The sequence below is a fragment of the Sus scrofa genome, chromosome 13, assembly GCF_054392235.1.
Source record: "Sus scrofa isolate SSC_HxYL_T2T_F1_AM1 chromosome 13, Sscrofa_HxYL_maternal_Yorkshire_Landrace_v2.0, whole genome shotgun sequence".
NCBI lineage: Eukaryota > Metazoa > Chordata > Mammalia > Artiodactyla > Suidae > Sus > Sus scrofa.
This window is the reverse complement of record NC_139395.1, coordinates 88,138,587-88,158,350: the sequence shown is the minus strand read 5'-3', so window position 1 is coordinate 88,158,350 and position 19,764 is coordinate 88,138,587. Positions and strand designations below refer to the sequence as shown.

At 39.0% G+C, this 19,764-nt stretch overlaps 2 long non-coding RNA genes across 4 annotated transcripts in view; one reads left to right on the top strand and one right to left on the bottom strand.

Annotated features, from left to right (window-relative positions):
• The first annotated feature begins 239 nt into the window (after window positions 1-239).
• LOC146397457 (uncharacterized) overlaps window positions 240-19,764 on the top strand; it is a 37,066-nt gene continuing 17,541 nt past the window's right edge. Inside the window, exons 1-2 of the long non-coding RNA XR_014823915.1 lie at window positions 240-374; window positions 2,606-2,808. This is a non-coding gene — a long non-coding RNA (uncharacterized LOC146397457). The remainder of the gene's footprint in view (window positions 375-2,605; window positions 2,809-19,764) is intronic.
• Window positions 16,243-19,764, bottom strand: part of LOC110256296 (uncharacterized) — a 31,178-nt gene continuing 27,656 nt past the window's right edge. For all 3 annotated transcript variants that reach the window (XR_002337679.2, XR_014823913.1, XR_014823912.1), the window contains one exon: window positions 16,243-17,008. This is a non-coding gene — a long non-coding RNA (uncharacterized LOC110256296). The remainder of the gene's footprint in view (window positions 17,009-19,764) is intronic.

Here is a 19,764-nt window from a genome sequence, read left to right as displayed (position 1 = left end):
AGTCTCAAAAGGCTAACCCAAGAGTTAATGATTAGGAAATATTGTTACAGGTAAAAACTAGCTAAAACAGTCTCCATGGGGTTATGGCCTGCCTTGGCCCATGAACTTATTTAAACAGGCTTTTCACACGTGATTCCTTCCCTGCTTAATTGCCTTATTTTACTAATGGTTACTTTCTAGTTAGAGTTTGACTGCACCTAGTATTTTTCTTTTGTAATTGGAACCCTCCCTAACACCCCATTCCCTTTGTGAGCAATCTTCACTGCAGGAGGTCAAGGTGTGACAAACCCCAAAGACCACCGGAAACCATTACTAGACCACCAGACTCCAGCTTTGATGACTCTGAAATAATCTTTGGAGGGAGAAGAAGGCAGGTACTCTAACCCTTATCAACAGACCTGTTTTTGTTTTCCAAGCCGAAGCTGTAAAACCCCTTCCTCTCAAGGGAGGGCACAGTTTGGAGGTGTGAGCTGGCTGTGGCCTCCTTTGCCTGGCAAAGCAATAGAGTTCTTTCTGCTTCACCCAAAGCTCTGTCTCCAAGACTTAATTGGTACTAGTGTACAGAGGCCGAGTATCGGCTACACTAGAACCCCCAGTACAATGTTGCACAGAAGTGGTGAAAGTGATTGCTCACCCTTTGAGATTGTTTCTGACTTTATAAGAAATGGTTTCAATATGTTACCATGTTTGCTCTTATTTCTGGAAGGGAAGAGGCTACTCTTTATTAGGATAAATAAATTTTCTTCTATTCTTGGTAGTTAGGAGTTTTTCCTCTTTTCTTAAAATTAAGAATATTAATGATGTTCATGCATCAAAGTTTCTTTTTTATGTATTGAGATGGTGACATAATTTTCTCATTAAGTTTATTAAGGTGGAGGATTTTTCTAATGTTAAACCATCCTTGCATTCCTGGGGGGGAAAATCCATTTTGTTTGTTACCTGTTTAATACATCACTGGATTTGCTTTGCTACATTTGTTTTCCATTTTTGCAAAAATAACATTTATGTATAGTAATAAGTGAGATTGCCCTGTTATTTTTCTTATTCATACTCTTTCAGTTTGGATATCAAGGTTTTACTAACCTCATTAAATGATTCTCTCTTTATCTATCCCCTGAAAGAGTTTGTATAAAGACTGGAGTTATTTGTTTCTTGAATGTTCGATATATTCCATGGTCAAACTATTGGAGCACAGGTTTTTAGGCGGGTTGTTCGTTTGTTTTTGGTAGTTTGTTTTTTTTTTTTTTTTGTCTTCCTGTCTTTTTAGGGCTGCACCCACAGCATATGGAGGTTCCCAGGCTAGGGGTCAATCAGAGATACAGCCACAGCAACACCAGATCTAAGCCTCGTCTGTGACCTACACCACAGCTCATGGTAACGCCAGATCCTTAACCCACTGAGCTAGGCCAGAGATCGAACCCTCAACCTCATGGTTGCTAGTCAGATTTGTTTCCGCTTTGCCGTGATGGAAACTCCTGTTTTTGGTAGATTTTTTTAACTAATGACTGTTGTGTGTTCACTAATTTCAGTAGTGTAAATTCTTCCACTATGGCCTGTATCAAGTTATCAACCATTAACAATCCATAATTATCCAAAATTCCATAACACTTAATAATTGGCTCCTGGATTTCAGTGTCAGATGACTCGAGGAAACTCATTTTTAGGGCTATATCTTCTGGGTTTTTATTGGAATTGCATTGTATTTTCCCTAGAAATGTTTCCATTTCATCTATTTCAAATTTATTGTAACATTATTCATAATATCCTCTTGGTATCTTTTAAATCTCTATATCACATTTGACTGTGTCTTTTTTTTTTTTTCTTTCCATTTTAGGGCTGCATCTGTGGCATATGGAGTTTCCCAACTTAAGTATGGAATCTGAGCTGCAACTGCTGGCCTACGGCACAGTTACAGAAACACAGGATCCAAACCAGGCTGCCTCTGTAACCTATACCCCAGCTTGTGGCAACAGTGGAGCTAGTATTGATCTCTAACACATTGTGATCTGAGACTCTTGTCTGTTTGTTACTGTTTTTCGGAAATTTTTTGAGACTTGCTTTCTGGCCTAGTATGTAATATTCTCTGTGAGCTTGGAAATATAGTGTATTTGAAGAGCTTGGTTGTGGTAGTCCATACACAGTCAACCCTCCATATTCATGGGTTCTGCATTCATGGGTTCAATCAACCTCAGATCAAAACATTTTTAAAAATTTCAGAAAGTTTCAAAGGTAAAACTTGAATTTACTGTACTCCAGAAACTATTTACATTGTACTAAATACTATAAGTCATCTAGAAATGATTTAAAGTATATGCCTAGGTTATATGCAAATACTATACCACTTTATATAAGGGACTTGATCATTCATGGATTGGTATGCTTGAGGGTCCTGGGGCCAATTCCCTGCCAATACCAAGGGACGGCTATATTTCTATTAGTTCCCATTCGATCAAGCATTTTGTTTATTCAAATATTCTACATCCTTACTGATTTTTTTTATCTTCTCGATCTGTGGATTACCAAGAGAAGTGTATTAAATCTGTTATAGATACAATGATAAGATTTTTTTTCTAGTTCTCTTACTTTTTGTCAACTCTGTTAATAGATTTGAAAAACATTACATTAGAATGATGGAATTTAGAATCATTATTTCTTCCTGGAGAATCTAACTTTGTGTAATATTGTTGCGGAAACCGCAAAAACCACGGCAACGGAAGGAGACAAACAGCACTCAGAGATATGGAAAAGCAAGGTTTATTCAGCATCGGTGCGGGCTCAGAGGAGTCACCTCCAGAATCTGAGCACCAGGTCTGTGTTCTCAGTAACTTTTATACACTACGAGGTCTTGATTTTCCCATGTAAGCATCCCGGACCTCCCCCATCCCCAAGCAGACAGTGTTCCTCCCTAAGAAACTGAGCAAGCAAGGTTACAGAAGCGGAACTGATAAGCAAGGCTGGGTACCTGATTAGCAGGGCTGCTGGCTTGGACAGAGAGCACACAGTTGTTACATTATTACAAGAAGGGTGGCATAGTGATGAGCACAGCTGGAAAGGCTTGCAGCTGCCTTCTTAGCCAAGGGGGGTTGTTCTTTAGTTAAAACTCTATTTCAGTATGTACTGATCATGTGCATTTGCTTCTTTTTGTCTAAAAGACTGTTTTGTACATGTTGCTCTGCCTGGTGGGCACAGCAATAGTCACTTTGATTAAGCAATGCCTGGGCTTGACAGCTTGAGATGATGTATGGTGTAACAAGAAGGCTGAGGGGAAATTGCAAATTCCCCTGCCTGTAGCCTGGGAGCTCAATTTCCTTTGTTTTGGGTCCAGAAGTACAGTTCTGACCAGTACATCCCTCCAAGGAGGTGAGGTCTGGTCTGAAGGATTTGAGAAAGCCAGAATCCTAGGGGCAAGCTGAGAAGGGGGTGAATTCGCCCCAGGAAACAGATGTGAATTTGTATGAATGGCCCTAAATTGTTCTCTTAGGAAGCATTCTCTTGGGTTTGGCTGGTTTCTGTGGTTCTAGGTCCTTCTAGCATAGAAATGAAGTGATAATAGTGGGAACAGCTGCCACAGATTGACTGCTTACCAAGTGTCAGGCACCCTGCTAAGGGCATCATTTACATGCACTGTGTCTTTTAAGCTGTCAAATGACCTTATGATGTGGGTTCTGTAATTATCTTTATTTCGTAAATGTTGAAACTGAGGATCAGAAAGGTAAAGCCGCCTGCCCAAGCTCACACATAGCTAGGACTTACACCCAGATCTGTCTGATGCCAGAACCCCTACTCTGAACCACTGTGTGTAGTGCCTGACTTTACGTGTGTGTGAAGCATTCTGGGAAGGTGAATGTGCTCTCACCTCCCGCATCTCTGCTGTGATCGCGTGAGGTGGTGAGGCAGGGCAGGTAGGTATGAGGTGCATGACTCCCCTGCTTCAGAGGAGGAAACTGAGGCACAGAGAGTTTGAATGACTTGCTCAAGGTTCCACAGTAGCAAGTGATGGGATCAAGACTGGGATCCATATAGTCTCCAAGTCCAGTTTCTCTCTACCACCATGCTGCTCTAGGAAATCTGCTATTTTCCAACCTCTGCTTCTTTAGCCTAAAGGTATGGTCAGGGCTTGAGCTGAACACAAAATTGAGTGGGAACCTAACCAATTACTAAGGGTACCTTGTAAAGCCCTTAGAATGGGGAATTATTATTTTTGTTGTTTTTAAACAAAACCTGAAAGCTTCCCATAAAAAAAAATCTATAGTTTTAGTTTGAAACATAGTTATCTCACTGACTTGCTTTTTTTTTTTTTTTAGGTTTTTATTTTTTCTATTATAGTTGATTTACATTGTTCTGTCAATTTCTCCTGTACAGTAAAGTGACTCAGTTATATATACATGTTTTTTTTTCTCACATTATCCTCCATTATGTTGCATCAGAAGTGATTGGATATAGTTCCCTGTGTTATACAGCAGGATCTCATTGTTTATCCACTTCAAATGTAATAGTTTGTATCTACTAACCCCAAACTCACAGTCCTTCCTATTCCCTCCACCTCCCACTCGGCAACAAGTCTATTCTCCAAGTCCATGAGTTTGTTTCTTTACTGTAGAAAGGTTCATTTGCGCCGTGTACTAGATTCCAGAAATAAGTGATATCATATGGTATTTGTCTTTCTGACTTACTTCACCCGGTATGAGAGTCTCTAGTTCCATTCATGTTGCTGAAAATGGCATTATTTTGTTCTCTTTTATGGCTGAGTAGTATTCCATTGTGTATATACACCATACCTCTTAATCCATTCATCTGTCAATGGACATTTAGGTTGTTTCCATGTCTTGGCAATTGTATATAGTGCTGCAATGAACATAGGGGTGCATGTGTCTTTTTCAAGGAAGGTTTTGTCCAGATGTATGCCCAAGAGTGGGATTGCTGGGTCATATGGTAATTCTATATTTAGTTTTCTGAGGTATCTCCATACTTTTTTCCATAGCGGTTGTACCAATTTACATTTCCACCAATAGTGTTGGAGTGTTCCCTTTTCTCCACACCCTTTCCAGGGTGTTATTTGTTGATTTGTTAATGATGGCCATTCTGACCCATGTGGGGTGGTACCTCATAGTAGTTTTGATTTGCATTTCTCTAATAATTGCTGATGTTGAGCATTTTTTTCATGTGCTTGTTGGCCATCTGTATATCTTCTTTGGAGAAATGTCTATTCAGCCCATTTTTCAATTGGGTTTTGGGTTTTTGTGGGTTTTTTGTTTTTGTTTGTTTGTTTGTTTTCTTTTAAGGGCCACACCTGTGGCATATGGAAATTCCAAGGCTAGGGGTCAAATCAGAGTTTAATCTGCTGGCCTATGCCACAGCCACAATACCAGATCTGAATTGCATCTGCAACCTACATCGCATCTCATGGCAATGCCAGATCCTTAACCCACTGAGAGAGGCCAGGCCTAGATTGTTGGTTTTTTTGTTGTTGAGCTGTATATTTTGCTTGTATGTTTTAGAGGTTAAGCCCTTGTCAGTTGCATCATTTGAAACTATTTTCTCCCATTCCATATGTTGTCTTTTTGTTTTTTGTTTTTTTAATGCTTTCCTTTGCTGTGCAAAAGCTTTTAATTTTGATTAGGTCCCATTGGTTTATTTTTGCTTTTATTTCTATTGCCTTGGGAGATTGACCTAAGGAAACATTTGTAAGGTTGATGTTAGAGGATGTTTTGCCTGTGCTCTAGGAGTTTGAAGGTGTCTTATCTTACATGTAAGACTTTAAGGCATTTTGAGTTTATTTTTGTGCATGGTGTAAGGGTGTGTCCTAGTTTCATTGATTTATAGGCAGATGTCCAGTTTTCCCAGCACCACTTGCTGAAAAGACTTTTCCCCATTTTTATATTCTTTCCTCCTTTGTCAAAGATTAATGGACCATAGGTGTCTGGGTTTATTTCTGGGTGCTCTATTCTGTTCCATTGGTCTATATGTCAGGTTTTGTACCAGTACCACACTGTCTTATTTACTGTGGCTTTGTAATAATGCCTGAAGTCTGGGAGAATTATGCCTCCTGCTTGGTTTTTGTTCCTCAGGATTGCTTTGGCAATTCTGGGTCTTTTATGGTTCCATATAAATTTTTGGCTTGTTTGTTCTAGCTCTGTGAAAAATGTCATGGGTAATTTGATAGGGATTGCATTGAAACTGTAGATTGCTTTGGGTAGTAAGAAAATTTTTCTAATCCAGGAGCATGGAATATCTTTCCATTTCTTTGAATCATCTTTAATTTATGAATGTTTCATAGTTCTCAGCATATAAGTCTTTTACTTCCTTGGACAGGTTTATTCCTAAGTATTTAATTTTTCTGGGTGCAATTTTAAAAGGTATTGTGTATTTATATTCTCATTCTATACTTCATTTTTAGTATACAGAAATACAACCAATTTCTGAATGTTAATTTTGTATCCTCCTACTTTGCTGAATTCTTTGTTCAGTTCAAATAGTTTTTGTGTGGCCTCCTTAGGGTGTTCTATATATAGTATCATGTCATCTGCATAGAGTGACAATTTTACCTCTTCTCTTCCAATTTGAATACCTTTTATTTGTTTTGTTTGTCAGATTGCTGTGGCTAGGACTTCCAATACTATTAAAGTGAATAAAAGTGGTGAGAGTGGACATCCTTGTCTTGTTCCAGATTTTAGCAGAAAGGCATTCAGCTTTTCTCCATGGAGTATTAAATTGTCTGTGGGTTTGTTGTAAATGGCTTTGCTTATGTTAAGGTATGCTCCTTTTCTACCCACTTTGGTTAGAATTTTTACCAAGAATGGATGTTGGACTCTGTCACATGCTTTTTCTGCATCTATTGAGATCATCATGTGATTTTTACTTTTCTTTTGTTAATGTGATTTATGACATTGATTGAATTGTGTTTGTTGAACCATCCTCGTGAACCTGAGATGAATCCCACTTGTTTGTGGTGTATGATATTTTTTATATGTTGTTGGACTTGGTTGGCTAGAATTTTGTTGAGAATTTTTGTGTCTATATTCATCAAAGATTCTGGCTATATGGAGTTCCTGTCGTGGCGCAGTGGTTAATGAATCCGACTGGGAACCATGAGGTTGCGGGTTCGGTCCCTGCCCTTGCTCAGTGGGTTAATGATCCGGCGTTGCCGTGAGCTGTGGTGTAGGTTGCAGACGCGGCTCGGATCCCGCGTTCCTGTGGCCCTGGCGTAGGCCAGTGGCTACAGTTCCGATTTGACCCCTAGCCTGGGAACCTCCATATGCCGCGGGAGCGGCCCAAAGAAATAGCAAAAAAAGACAAAAAAAAAAAAAAAAAAAAAAGATTCTGGCTATAATTTTCTTTTTTGGTATTAGGGTGGTGGTGGCTTCAAAGAATGTCTTTGGGAGTGTTCCTTCTTCTTCAGCCTTTTGGAAAAGTTTGAGGAGGATGGGTATAAGTTCCTCTTTGTATGTTTGGTAGAATTCACCTGTGAAGCCATCTGGTCCTGGACTTTTGGTTTGTAGGGAGTATTTTTATTACATATTCAATTTCATTTCTTTTGTCTTTTCTTTTCTTTTTTTCCTTTTTAGGGCCACACCCGAGGCATGTGGAGGTTCCCAGCTTAGGGGTCTAATCGGAGCTATAGCCACCGGCCTACGCCAGAGCCACAGTAACGAGGGATCCAAGCCGCATCTGCAACCTACACCACACCTCACGGCAACACTGGATCCTTAACCCACTGAGAGAGGCCAGAGATTGAACCTACAACTTCATCGTTCCTAGTTGGATTTGTTAACGCACCATGATGGGAACTCCCTCAATTTCATTTCTATTGATTGGTCTGTTCAGTTGACCTATTTCTTCTTGATTCAGTTTTGTCGGGCTGTATGTCTCCAGAAAGTTGTCCATTTCTTCTGGGTTGTCAAATTTGCTGGCATGTAATTGTTCATAGTATTCTCTTATGGTTTTTTGTATTTCTGCAATATTTGTTGAGATTGCTCCTTTTTCATTTCTTATTTTGTTTGAGTTCTTTCTTTCCTCTTCTTGGTGAGTCTGGCCAGAGGTTTGTCAATTTTTGTTTATTACCCTTTCAAAGAACAAGCTCTTGGTTTTATTGTTATTTTTTTTTTATAGGGCCACACCCAGGGCATATGGAGGTTCCCAGGCTAAGGGTCAAATCTGAGTTGCAGCTGCTGGCCTACACCAGAGCCATAGCAATACCAGATCCAAGCCACATCTGCAGCAATGCTCACAGCAATGCTGGATCCTTAACCCACTGATTGAGGCCAGGGATCAAACCTTTATCCTCATGGGTACTAATTGGGTTCGTTTCCGCTGAGCCATGACGGGAACACCTTCTATTGTTTTATTGATTTCCTCTCTGTTCTTTATGATACCCTTCCTTCTGCTGACTTTAGGTTTTGTCTGTTCTTCATTTTCTAACTATCTTAGGTGGTGGGTTAAGTTGTTGATTTGAGATTTTTCTTCTTTTTTGAGGAAGGCCTGTATTGCTATGAACTTCCCTCTAAGCACTGCTTTTGAGGCATCCCTTAGATTTGAGGAGTTGTATTTTCATTATCATTTGTCTCTAGGAATTTTTTAATTCTGTTTTGATTTCTTCATTGACCCATTGGTTTTTTTAGTAGCATGTTGTTTAGTCTCCATGTAGTGAGTTTTTTCTCCTTTTTTTCCTGTGGTTGATTTCTAGTTTCAGGCCATTGTGGTCAGAGATGACGCTTGAAATAATTTCTATATCTTAAATTTGTTGAGGTTAGTTTTGTGCCCCAGTATGTGGTTAATCCTTGAGAATATTCCATGTGCATTTGAAAAGAAAGTATATTCTGGGGGGTTTTTGGATGTAATGTACTGAAAATTTCAATTAAGTCTAACTTTTCTATTGCGTCATTTAGGATCTGTTGCTTTATTGATTTTTCTGTCTAGAGGATCTGTCCACTGATGTGAGTGGGGTGTTAAAGTCTCCTACTATTATTGTACTCCCATCAATTTCTCCTTTTATGTCTGTTAGTATTTGTTGTTATGTATCTGGGTGCTCCTATATTAGGGGTATATATATTGATGATTGTAATAACCTCGTCTTGAATGGACCCTTTTGTCACTCAGTAGTGCCCTTCTTTATCTTTCTTTATGGCCTTTGTTTTAAAGTCTATTTTGTCCAATATGAGTAGTGCAACTCCTCCTTTCCTGTCTTTTTCATTTGCTTGAAATATCTTTTGCTGTCCCCTCACTTTCTTTTTTTTTTTTTTTTTTTTTTTTGCTTTTTAGGTCCAAACTGTGGCATATGGAGGTTCCCAGGCTAGGGGTCTAATTGGAGCTACAGCTGCCAGCCTGTGCCAGAGCCACAGCAATGCCAGATCCAAACCGTGTCTGTGACCTACATCACAGCTCAGAGCAACCCCGGATCCTTAACCCACTGAATGAGGCCAGGGATAGCAACCTCACGGTTCCTAATCAGATTCATTTCCACTGTGCCACAACGGGAACTTCTATCCCCTCACTTTCATTTTACATGTTTCCTTTGCCCTAAGGCGAGTCTCTGGTAGATAGCATATTGTAGGCGCTCATTTTTTTTAATCCATTCTGCCACTGTATGTCTTTTGATTGGAGCATTCAGTCCATTTAAGGTAATTATTGAAAAATATATGTTTATTGCCATTTTAAACCTTGTCTTCCAGTTGGTTTTATGTTTCTCCTTCTTTTTTTTTTGGTTTTTTTTTTTTTTTGGTTGGATGATTTTCTTTTATTTTATGCTGTGTCCTTTACTTTTTAGTTTTTTGTGAATGTAAGATTCAGTTTTGATTTGTCGTTGCCCTGTTTTTCAAGTAGGTTAACCCCTTCCTATATCTGCTCACTTTAGCTTGATAGTCATATAGGCTCAAACATATTCTTAAAAAAAAAAAATCTAGATTTTCTTACTTTCCTTTCCCACATTTTATGATTTTGGAGTCTTTTTTTTTTTTTTTTTTAAACATCTTCTTGTTTGTCCTCTTGTTCCCTGAGTTAATCGTCACTTTTACAGTAGGTTTTTTTTTGTTGTTGTTGTTGTTTTTTCCTTTTAGATCTGTATACTGGGTTTTTAAGTAATTGCTTTCCAAGTGTGATTTCCTCCATCTTCTTTCTTCTTACTTCTTTTTTATTTAGAGGATCCCTTTCAGTATTTCTTTTAAAATGGGTTTGGTATTGATGTACTCTTTTAGTTTTTGTTTGCTGGAGAAATTTTTTCTCCTCTGATTTTTTAAAATTTTTTATTTTTGTCGTTTTAGGACCACACCCACATATGGAGGTTCCCAGGCTAGGGTGGAATTTGAGCTATAGCTGCTGGCCTATGCCACAGCCACAGCAACACCAGATTTCAGTCGTGTCTGCAACCTATACCACAGCTCACAGCAATGTCAGATCCTTAACTCACTGAGCAGGATTGAACCTACATCCTCATGAGGATGTCAGATTCATTTCCTCTGAGCCACAACAGGGACATTGATAAACTCTTTATTTCACCTTCTATTTTAAATGATACTCTTGCTGGGTAGAGTATTTTTCCCTTTTAGAACTTTCTATGTATCTTGCCACTCTCTTCTGGCCTGTAGTGTTTCTGTACAGAAAACAGCTGATAGCCTTATGGGGGTTCCCTTTTAATTAATTCTTTGTTTTCCTCTTGTTGCCTTTAGAACCCTCTCCTTATCTTTAACTTTTGCCATTTTTATTGAGGTATGTCTTGGTGTGGGCCTTGGTTTGGGTTTAGCTTGTTTGGGGCCCTCTGTACTTCCTGTATCTTGATACCTATTTCCTTTAGATTTGGAAAGTTTGGAGCCATAGTTTCTTCAAATATATTTTAATCCCCTTTTCTTTTTCTTTGCCTTCTGGAATCCCTATTATGCATAGATTGTCCTGCTTTATATTATCCCATAGATATCTTATGTTGTTTTCATATTTTTTGATTTGGTTTTCTGTCTTCTATCCTTTTTGGGTGATTTCCATTCTTCTATCTTCCAGGTCACTAATTTGTTCCTCTGCATTATTCTTTCTGCTTTTTTTTTTTTTAATAATTTTTTTTATTTTCCCACTGTACAGCAAGGGGGTCAGGTTATCCTTACATGTATACATTACAATTACAGTTTTCCCCCACCCTTTCTTCTGTTGCAACATGAGTATCTAGACATAGTTCTCAATGCTATTCAGCAGGATCTCCTTGTAAATCTATTCTAAATTGTGTCTGATAAGCCCAAGCTCCCGATCCCTCCCACTCTCTCCCCCTCCCATCAGGCAGCCACAAGTCTCTTCTCCAAGTCCATGATTTTCTTTTCTGAGGAGATGTTCATTTGTGCTGGATATTAGATTCCAGTTATAAGTGATATCATATGGTATTTGTCTTTGTCTTTCTGGCTTATTTCACTCAGGATGAGATTCTCTAGTTCCATCCATGTTGCTGCAAATGGCATGATGTCATTCTTTTTTATGGCTGAGTAGTATTCCATTGTGTATATACACCACATCTTCCAAATCCAATCATCTGTCAATGGCATTTGGGTTGTTTCCATGTCCTGGCTATTGTGAATAGTGCTGCAATGAACATGCGGGTGCACGTGTCTCTTTTAAGTAGAGCTTTGTCCGGATAGATGCCCAAGAGTGGGATTGCGGGGTCATATGGAAGTTCTATGTATAGATTTCTAAGGTATCTCCAGACTGTTCTCCATAGTGGCTGTACCAGTTTACATTCCCACCAGCAGTGCAGGAGGGTTCCCTTTTCTCCACAGCCCCTCCAGCACTTGTTATTTGTGGATTTATTAATGAGGGCCATTCTGACTGGTGTGAGGTGGTATCTCATGGTGGTTTTGATTTGCATTTCTCTTATAATCAGCGACGTTGAGCATTTTTTCATGTGTTTGTTGGCCATCTGTATATCTTCTTTGGAGAAATGTCTATTCAGGTCTTTTGCCCATTTTTCCATTGATTGATTGGTTTTTTTGCTGTTGAGTTGTATAAGTTGCTTATATATTCTAGAGATTAAGCCCTTGTCAGTTGCATCATTTGAAACTGTTTTCTCCCATTCTGTAAGTTGTCTTTTTGTTTTCTTTTTGGTTTCCTTTGCTGTGCAAAAGCCTTTCAGTTTGATGAGGTCCCATGCTGTGCAAAAGCCTTTCAGTTTGATGAGGTCCAAAACACTCTCTGACATCCACATCATGAATATTTTCTCAGGTCAGTCTCCCAAAGCAATAGAAATTAGAGCAAAAATAATTCTTTGATTTCTTTGATTAAAGTTTTATAGTTCTCGGCATATAGGTCCTTTACCTCCTTGGTCAGGTGTATTCCGAGGTATTTGATTTTGTGAGGTGCAATTTTAAAAGGTATCGTATTTTTGTATTCCTTTTCTAATATTTCATTGCTGGTATACAGAAATGCAACTGACTTCTGAATGTTAATCTTATATCCTGCTACTTTGCTGAATTTATTAATCAGTTCAAGTAGTTTTGGGGTTGAGTCCTTAGGGTTTTCTATGTATAGTATCATGTCATCTGCATACAGTGACAGTTTTATCTCTTCTCTTCCTATATGGATGCCTTTTATTTCTTTTGTTTGTTCTTTCTGCTTTTTAATGCCTTTAACTCAGCTTGCATCTCTGCAAGTGAATTTTCTAGTTTTTCTTGGCTCCTTATATTTTCTAGGTCCTTTCTAAAGTAATCTGCATTACGGTTTATACCTGCTCTGAATTCCTTCATATTCCCTCTTAATTCCTTCAGTATCTTCACTATCTCCTTTATGAACTCAGTGTCTGTGAGACTGCAGAGGTCTGTTTCATTATTTGCTCCTTTAGATGTTCTTTTAACTGGGAATGGTTCCTGAGCATCTTCATTTTGCTTTTTTTTTTTTTTTTTAAATTCTGTGAGTTTAGGGAAAACAACTACTACAGTCTTGGAGGGCTACTTATATGAATGAGCACCCCTGAGTATTTTGTTAGGGCTTAGTGTTTATTTTTAGGGTGCCATGCATACTTCCAGGGAGATGGAGTCAACACACAGAGCTAGTAGCCAGTGCCTAGTTGCTGGGCACTTGACAGTGGCTAGGACCTGCAGGAAGGTGGCACAGGCTACTCCAAATTGCAGGGCCCTGGGAACTGACACTGATCAGGCATGTGTATGTGGTGCCCAGAGCATTTGGCTTTGGCAGCAGCAGGGTGGGTGTGTTCCCAGGGAGTGAGAGCAAAATTGGATGGTGCTCAGATGCAGTGCCCTCTTTTTTGTCAACTTCTGAAGTACCTGGGGTGCAGGTGGTGTCTGTTCACAGACCCTTTGTGGTGGCAGGCCATGCCCCCATCTGGTGTCAGAGATGACTACTGTGGTTTGTCCTCACTGCCTGTAGATCACATAGATGTGCTGCATCACGCTTAGCCCCCGCTGCTTTTAGCCCACATAAGACGTGCCTGGCCACCCATATCCCACACAAGAGGCAGCCAGTTGCCTTTACACTGAGCAAGTGGTTCTTCACCGTCCGTAGCCTGCATCAGAGGCACCTCATCCTCTGAGAGTCTGTGCATGTGCAGAGAAAGATATCGCTATGGTGGTCTACCCCTCCTACTTTTGCCCTCTGCAACAATGGTGCCTTGCTTCTCTTGAGGGCCTAGATCTCCTCCAGGGTTCCCTTAGGCTGTGGTGTTCCACTCCCAGCCCATGGCTTTTGGCTCCCCAGCCCCTGGAGCACACTCTCTAGCCCCTCAGGCTGTCTCCGCCCAGCTAACCCTATTCCTCTCCCTAGAACTGACCTCTGGAGCCTGAGTCTCCACACCTAGCACCCCCACGAGCGTCTCAGGCTGTGGTGTCCAGTGATGGTACAGATGATCTGTGCAGCTCTCACTCTGCTTTGCCCTCCTCAGTCCAGTTGCTGCACTTTTCTCTGCATCTTCCGGGTCCCTCCATCTCAGCTGACCTCCCCGTCGGTTAGGTGGCTTCCCAGGGTGTGAGTTCCTTTCCTATTTAACAGCACCCTCTCAGGAGTGCTAGTCCCGTCCTGATTCCTTTTCTCTCTCTCTCTCTTCTTTTGTTCTATCCACTTATGTGGAAGGTTTCTTCTCTTTTTGGAGGTTTAAGGTCTTCTGCCAGCATTCAGTAGATGTTCTATGTGAATCGTTATAGATGTAGGGTTTTGGTTTTTTGGTTTTTTTTTTTGATGTGTTTGTGGGAGAAGGTGAGTGCCACATCTCACGCCTCCACCATCTTGATCCTTCCTGACTTGATTCTTAACACTCCTCATTGTGTTAACAACAAACTTGATGCAAGAAAACTCTAACAAAACTGAAAGTTGCCTAAACAAATTCAATCAGCTTTCACTTTACAGTCATTTATGAAGTCAGAGAGTGGATGCAGATGTAGAGTGAGAGAAACAAGGGGGGGGGGAGTGTGGTATGCAGTGAGGAAGAGAAAGCAAAGGGCTGAGAAGCTCCGAAATGAAACAGTAGTCTAAACGGCCCCATACAAAATTCTTTGTGAATTAAACATTAGTGGTTTAAAAGACAGAAACAGAAAGAAAAATCCTGATTGAGTGCATCATGGTCAAGGTACTTATCTGTCTTTTTTATTGACATCACTAAAATTTTGTAGATGAAATGCTATGATATGTCTGAGATTTCATTCTGAGTAGTCCAGAGGATGGGGTAAATAGATGGGTTGGGTAAACAAGACTGGCCACTTGCTGCTAATTGTTGACATTAGGCAATGAGTACATAGGGGCTCATTATAATATTTCTAGTTTTCAGAGTTCTCTGATGGCCTAGCAGGCTAAGGCTCCTGTGTTCTCACTGCTGTGGCTCTGGTCACTGCAGTGTGGCACAGGTTCAATCCCTGGCCTAGGAACGTCCACATGCTGCCTGTGTTGAAAAAAAAGAAAAAAAATTTAAAAAAGAGAGAGAGAGAACCTAAAATAAACATTGCAGATCTCATTAATTTTTTACCTCCATTTTTGTGTTTTAAAATTTCCACAGTAAGACATTTTAAATTTTTAATAAACTCAGCTAGTGCCATCTATGGGTGATCCACGAAAACTCTCCTCTAGGAGAGGAAATCCTGAAAGGCTAAAGCGAGCCTTAGTCACAAAGTTACTAAGAAATGAAATGCTTGCACACTTAGTTACTTCAGAGGACTAAACAGTGGGCAGCTGGTGAGCCTCCTCCTAAGTTTGGAGTCAGAGGGTTGGAAATAGTATGAAATATAAACTTTCCATGTCTTTCCATGTCTAATTCACAGGCATAGAGCTTAACATGAGATCCAGTCAATGGTTAGTACTCACTAAATGCTAAGGAGCTGATGAATGTTTGACTCCTGTAGACAACAAAGCAATTTTTGCAGAAATGGAATGGGTCACATTGCAAAACTCATGGAATCAAGGGTCCAAAATGTTGATTCAGACACTGGTTAATTCAGAACTTAACAATTTCTTCATGTGAGAAACAAACAGCATACTTGCACTTTCTCTTTCCTTCTTTCCCTCTCTCTCTCTTTCCCTCCCTCTTTCTGGACAGACCTTAGCAAATCAACAGTTTGGAGGGTCACACAAGGACTATGATAAATAACTGACATGAGAAGATACTTTTCCTGAAATCATCCCCACACTAATCTTTTTCTTAATTTTTCTTAGGTTATTCAGAGTCTGTAACAGCAATAGTTTTCTGGAGTCAGTGGCTTAGGATCAGTGTGTATACTTCCCTCTTGAATTGACTCTCTTCTACCCAAATAGCCTACTTGCAGTTAAGCATCATTTTTAATGAGGAAAGTGGTGGGAAGACAACCATTTAGGTATCTATTTTCTCCTGCCTCTTTACTTTTTCTCATTTAATCCTCACAAACACACAGTTGTGTTGGTATTTTTATTAGTTTGCTAGAGCTGTCAGAACAAATACCACAGACCAAGTGGCTTAAAAAACAGGAATTTATTTCCTCACAGCTCTGGAGCCTGGAAGTCCAAGATCAAGTTGTCTTCAGAGTTAGTTTCTTCTGAGGCCTCTTTCCTTGGGTTGCAGATGGCTGCTTTCTTGCTGTGTCCTCACAGGGTCTTTTGTCCTTGAGGGCTTATCTATGATGGTTCTTTGTCTTCTTATATGGATGCCAATCCTACTGGATTTGGGTCCACTCCGACATCATTTAACCTTCACTATCTCCAAATACAGTCACACGCTAAGCAGCTGATGGTTAGGACCTCAACCTATGAACTTTTGCAGGAGATATAATTCAGCTTATGATATTGTTGTTGTCATTATAATAATTCTTCTTCTTTTTTTTTTTTTTTTTTTTTGCTAGTGATGAAGGCAAGACTTGAAGAATTTTGGTATTCTGCCCAAGATCTCATAACACAGAAGTGGCATAGTCTAGATTTGAATCTATATTATTTGCACACTCTTTTCTCTCCCACTGTAGTATCCTGTTTACCCCTTTCTTCATTCAAACACTTTTCCTGTCTCTGACCTCTTCTTGACAAGCTGGTCATCAGCCTCTCAGCTCACATACTCTTTGTTGTCTTTGAGAACAAAGACTTTTTGTGTTGTTTTTAGTATTAAATGACGATTTCTTAGCTTAACTTTTAAATTCAGTTGTTTTTATTTCAGTAATTACTGAAGGATTTTACTGCTCATTTCTCCAGGAAAATACACATGGGATAACACAACTAGCAAAGTTGGGGACATAATTAAATCTTGTCCTGATTTTCCTTCTTTGTTGTCCAGATTACTTTTCTTAATTGCCTCTTCAAAGAGCCCTGAAACTTTTGTTTTCTACTTTCATCCACCAGTCTCCCTCCCCCTCCATTTGCTCTCCCCAGTACTCCATCTTCCTTTGATCTGGTCCTGCAGGAAGATGTCTGGAGTCAGTCCCTTGCTAAGGTTTGAAGCTTCACTTTTAACAGAGCAGCAGTGGTGATCAGCAGGTGATTCAAAATTCTGTTGACTTCCAAGTAGTTTACATCTTCAGGGAACCCCAAATGCATAGCTCCCATCTCAATTGCTGTCTTCTTAGTATAGGGAATATTTTCTTACCTGTCAATAAGAATATTAAAAATAAAACTTCCTGTTCAGGATGAGTGACACAGCATACCTGTTTACTTGTCCTCTTTTCCGAAACCCCATATGAAGAACTATAAAAACTGAGTAAAACAATATCTTATATTTCTTCTTTCACATACATCCCTTTAATCTTCATGTCAAATCTGAGAGGTAAATAGTAATAACAGTTTCTTTAAAAAAATTTTTAATTTTAAGGATTATTGACTCACAATATTTTTTGACTCAAAGTATTGTATTACTTTCAAGTGTACAACATAGTGATTTGATATTTTTATGCATTATGAAATACCATTTGTCACCATACAGAGTTATTTCAATATTATTGATGATATTCTTTGCCATACATTATATCCCCACAATTTATTTATTTTATAACTGTAAGTATGTACCTCTTATTCCCTTCCCCTCTTTTCCCATCCCCCACTCCCTTACCCTCTGGCAACCACTTTTTTCTCTGTCTGTCTTGTAATGTTTGTTTTGTTTTTTAAATTCCACATATAAGTGAAATCATACAGTGTTTGTCTTTCCCTGTCTGACTTATTTGACTTAGCATAATATCCTCAAATTCCATCCATGTTTTCGCAAATGGCAAGGTTTCACTCTTTTTTATGATTGAGTGATATTCCATTATCTATTACATTGTGTGTGTTTCTTTATTAATTTGCCTATCAATGGATACTTAGGTTGTTTCCATATCTTGGCTTTAGCAAAAAAAAAAAAAATACTGGAACAAACATAAATGTTCATGTATCTTGTCAATTGGTGTTTTCATTTTCTTTGAAAGTGAAATACTGGATCATATACTGGATATATTTTTAATTTTTTGAGAGACTTTCATACTGTTTTCAATAGTGTGGGTGTAGTAAATTCTAACAGTTCATAAGTGTTCCCTTTTCCCCACATCCTCTCCAAACCCTGTTATTTCTTGTCTTCTGATAATAGCCATTCTGACAGGTGTAAGGTAATATCTCATTGTAGTTTTAATTTGCATCTCTCTAATGATTAGTGATGCTGAGCATCTTTTCATGTGCCTGTTGGCCACCTGTATGTCTTCTTTGGAAAAAAATTTCTAGTCAGGTCTTCTACCCATTTTTATTTATTTATTTGGCTCACCTGTGGCACATGGAAGTTCCCAGACCAGAGATCCAATACCAGCCACAGCTGCAACCTATGCCATAGCTATTGCAATGCTGGATCCTTAACCCACTGTGTCACAGCAGGAACTCCCTCTGCCCATTTTAAAATCAGATTGCTTGCTCTTGAATTGTATGTCTTATATATTTTGTTTTTGTATCCATTCAGCTAGTCTATGTCTTTTGGTTGGGGCGTTTATTCCATTAACATTTAACGTAGTTATTGATATGTATGTTCTTATTGCCATTTTATTAATTGCTTTGGATTTGTTTTAGTTGCTTTTTGTTCTTCCCTTCTTGTTCTCTCTCTTGTGGTTTGATGACTATCTTTAGTGTTGTATTTGGGTTGATTTTTCCTATTTGTTTGTGTATCACTTGTAGATTTTTGGTTTGCAGTTACCCTGAAGTTTTGATATAGAAATATATATATATATATATATATATACACACACACACACACACACACCTGAGATTGTTTTACGTTGTTAGTCTCTTAACTGCAAGTGCATCTCCAGTGTCTTGCATTTGTATCCTCCTCTTCTCACGATTTCTGATTTTGGTGGCATAATTGCACATGGATGATTTTGTATCTTTACTGTATACATACCTTTAGTGGTGAGCCTTGTTATTGTGGTATTTTTGTTTCTAGTTGTGGCCTTTTCTGTCTAGAGAAGTTCCTTTAGTATTTGTTGTAAAGCTGGTTTAGTGTCACTGAATTCTCTTAGCTTTTGCTTATCTGTGAAGATTTTGATTTCTCCTTCAAATTTGAATGAGAGGCTTCCTGGGTAGAGTAATCTTGGTTGGAGGTTTTTTCCTTTCATCATGTTAAGTATATCATGCCACTCCCTTCTGGCCTGCAGAGTTTCTGCTGAAACATCTGCGGATAACCTTATTGGGGTTCCCTTGTATGTCATTTGTTTCTTTTCCCTAGCTGCTTTCAAGATTTTCTCTGTCTTTAATTTTGGTCAGTTTGATTAATACGTGTCTCGGGGTGTTCCTCCTTGGGTTTATTTTATATGGTACTTGTTGCACTTCCTGGATTTGAGTGAGTGGTTCCTTTCCCATGTTAGAGAATTTTTCAGCTATTATCTCTTGGAATATTTTTTCTGTCCCTTTCTCTCTCTTCTCCTGGCACCCCTATAATACGGATGTTGGTGCATTTAACATTGTCCCAGAGCTTTCTGAGACTCTATTTGTCTTCAATCTTTTTCTCTTTTCTGATCTGCATCCATGATTTCCACTAATCTGTCCTCCATCTTGCTTATTCGTTCTTCTGCCTCCTGTATTCTGCTGTTGGCTGCTTCTAATGCATTTTTTATTTCAGTTACTGTGTTTGGCATCTCTTCTTGCTTAAGTTTTATATCGTGTATCTCTTTGCTCAGTGTTTCCTATAAATTATCCATCTTTCCTCCAGTTTATTTCCAATATTTTGCATCATCTTCAGCATCAACAGTCTAAAGTCTTTTTTTCCTGGAGGCTGGGAATCTCCTAATCACTTAGCTGTTTTTCTGGGGGGTTTTCTTTCTTCCTTATCTGAGTTATAGTTCTCCATCTTTTCACTTTTATAGGTTTTTGATGTGTAGACCTTTTTACAGA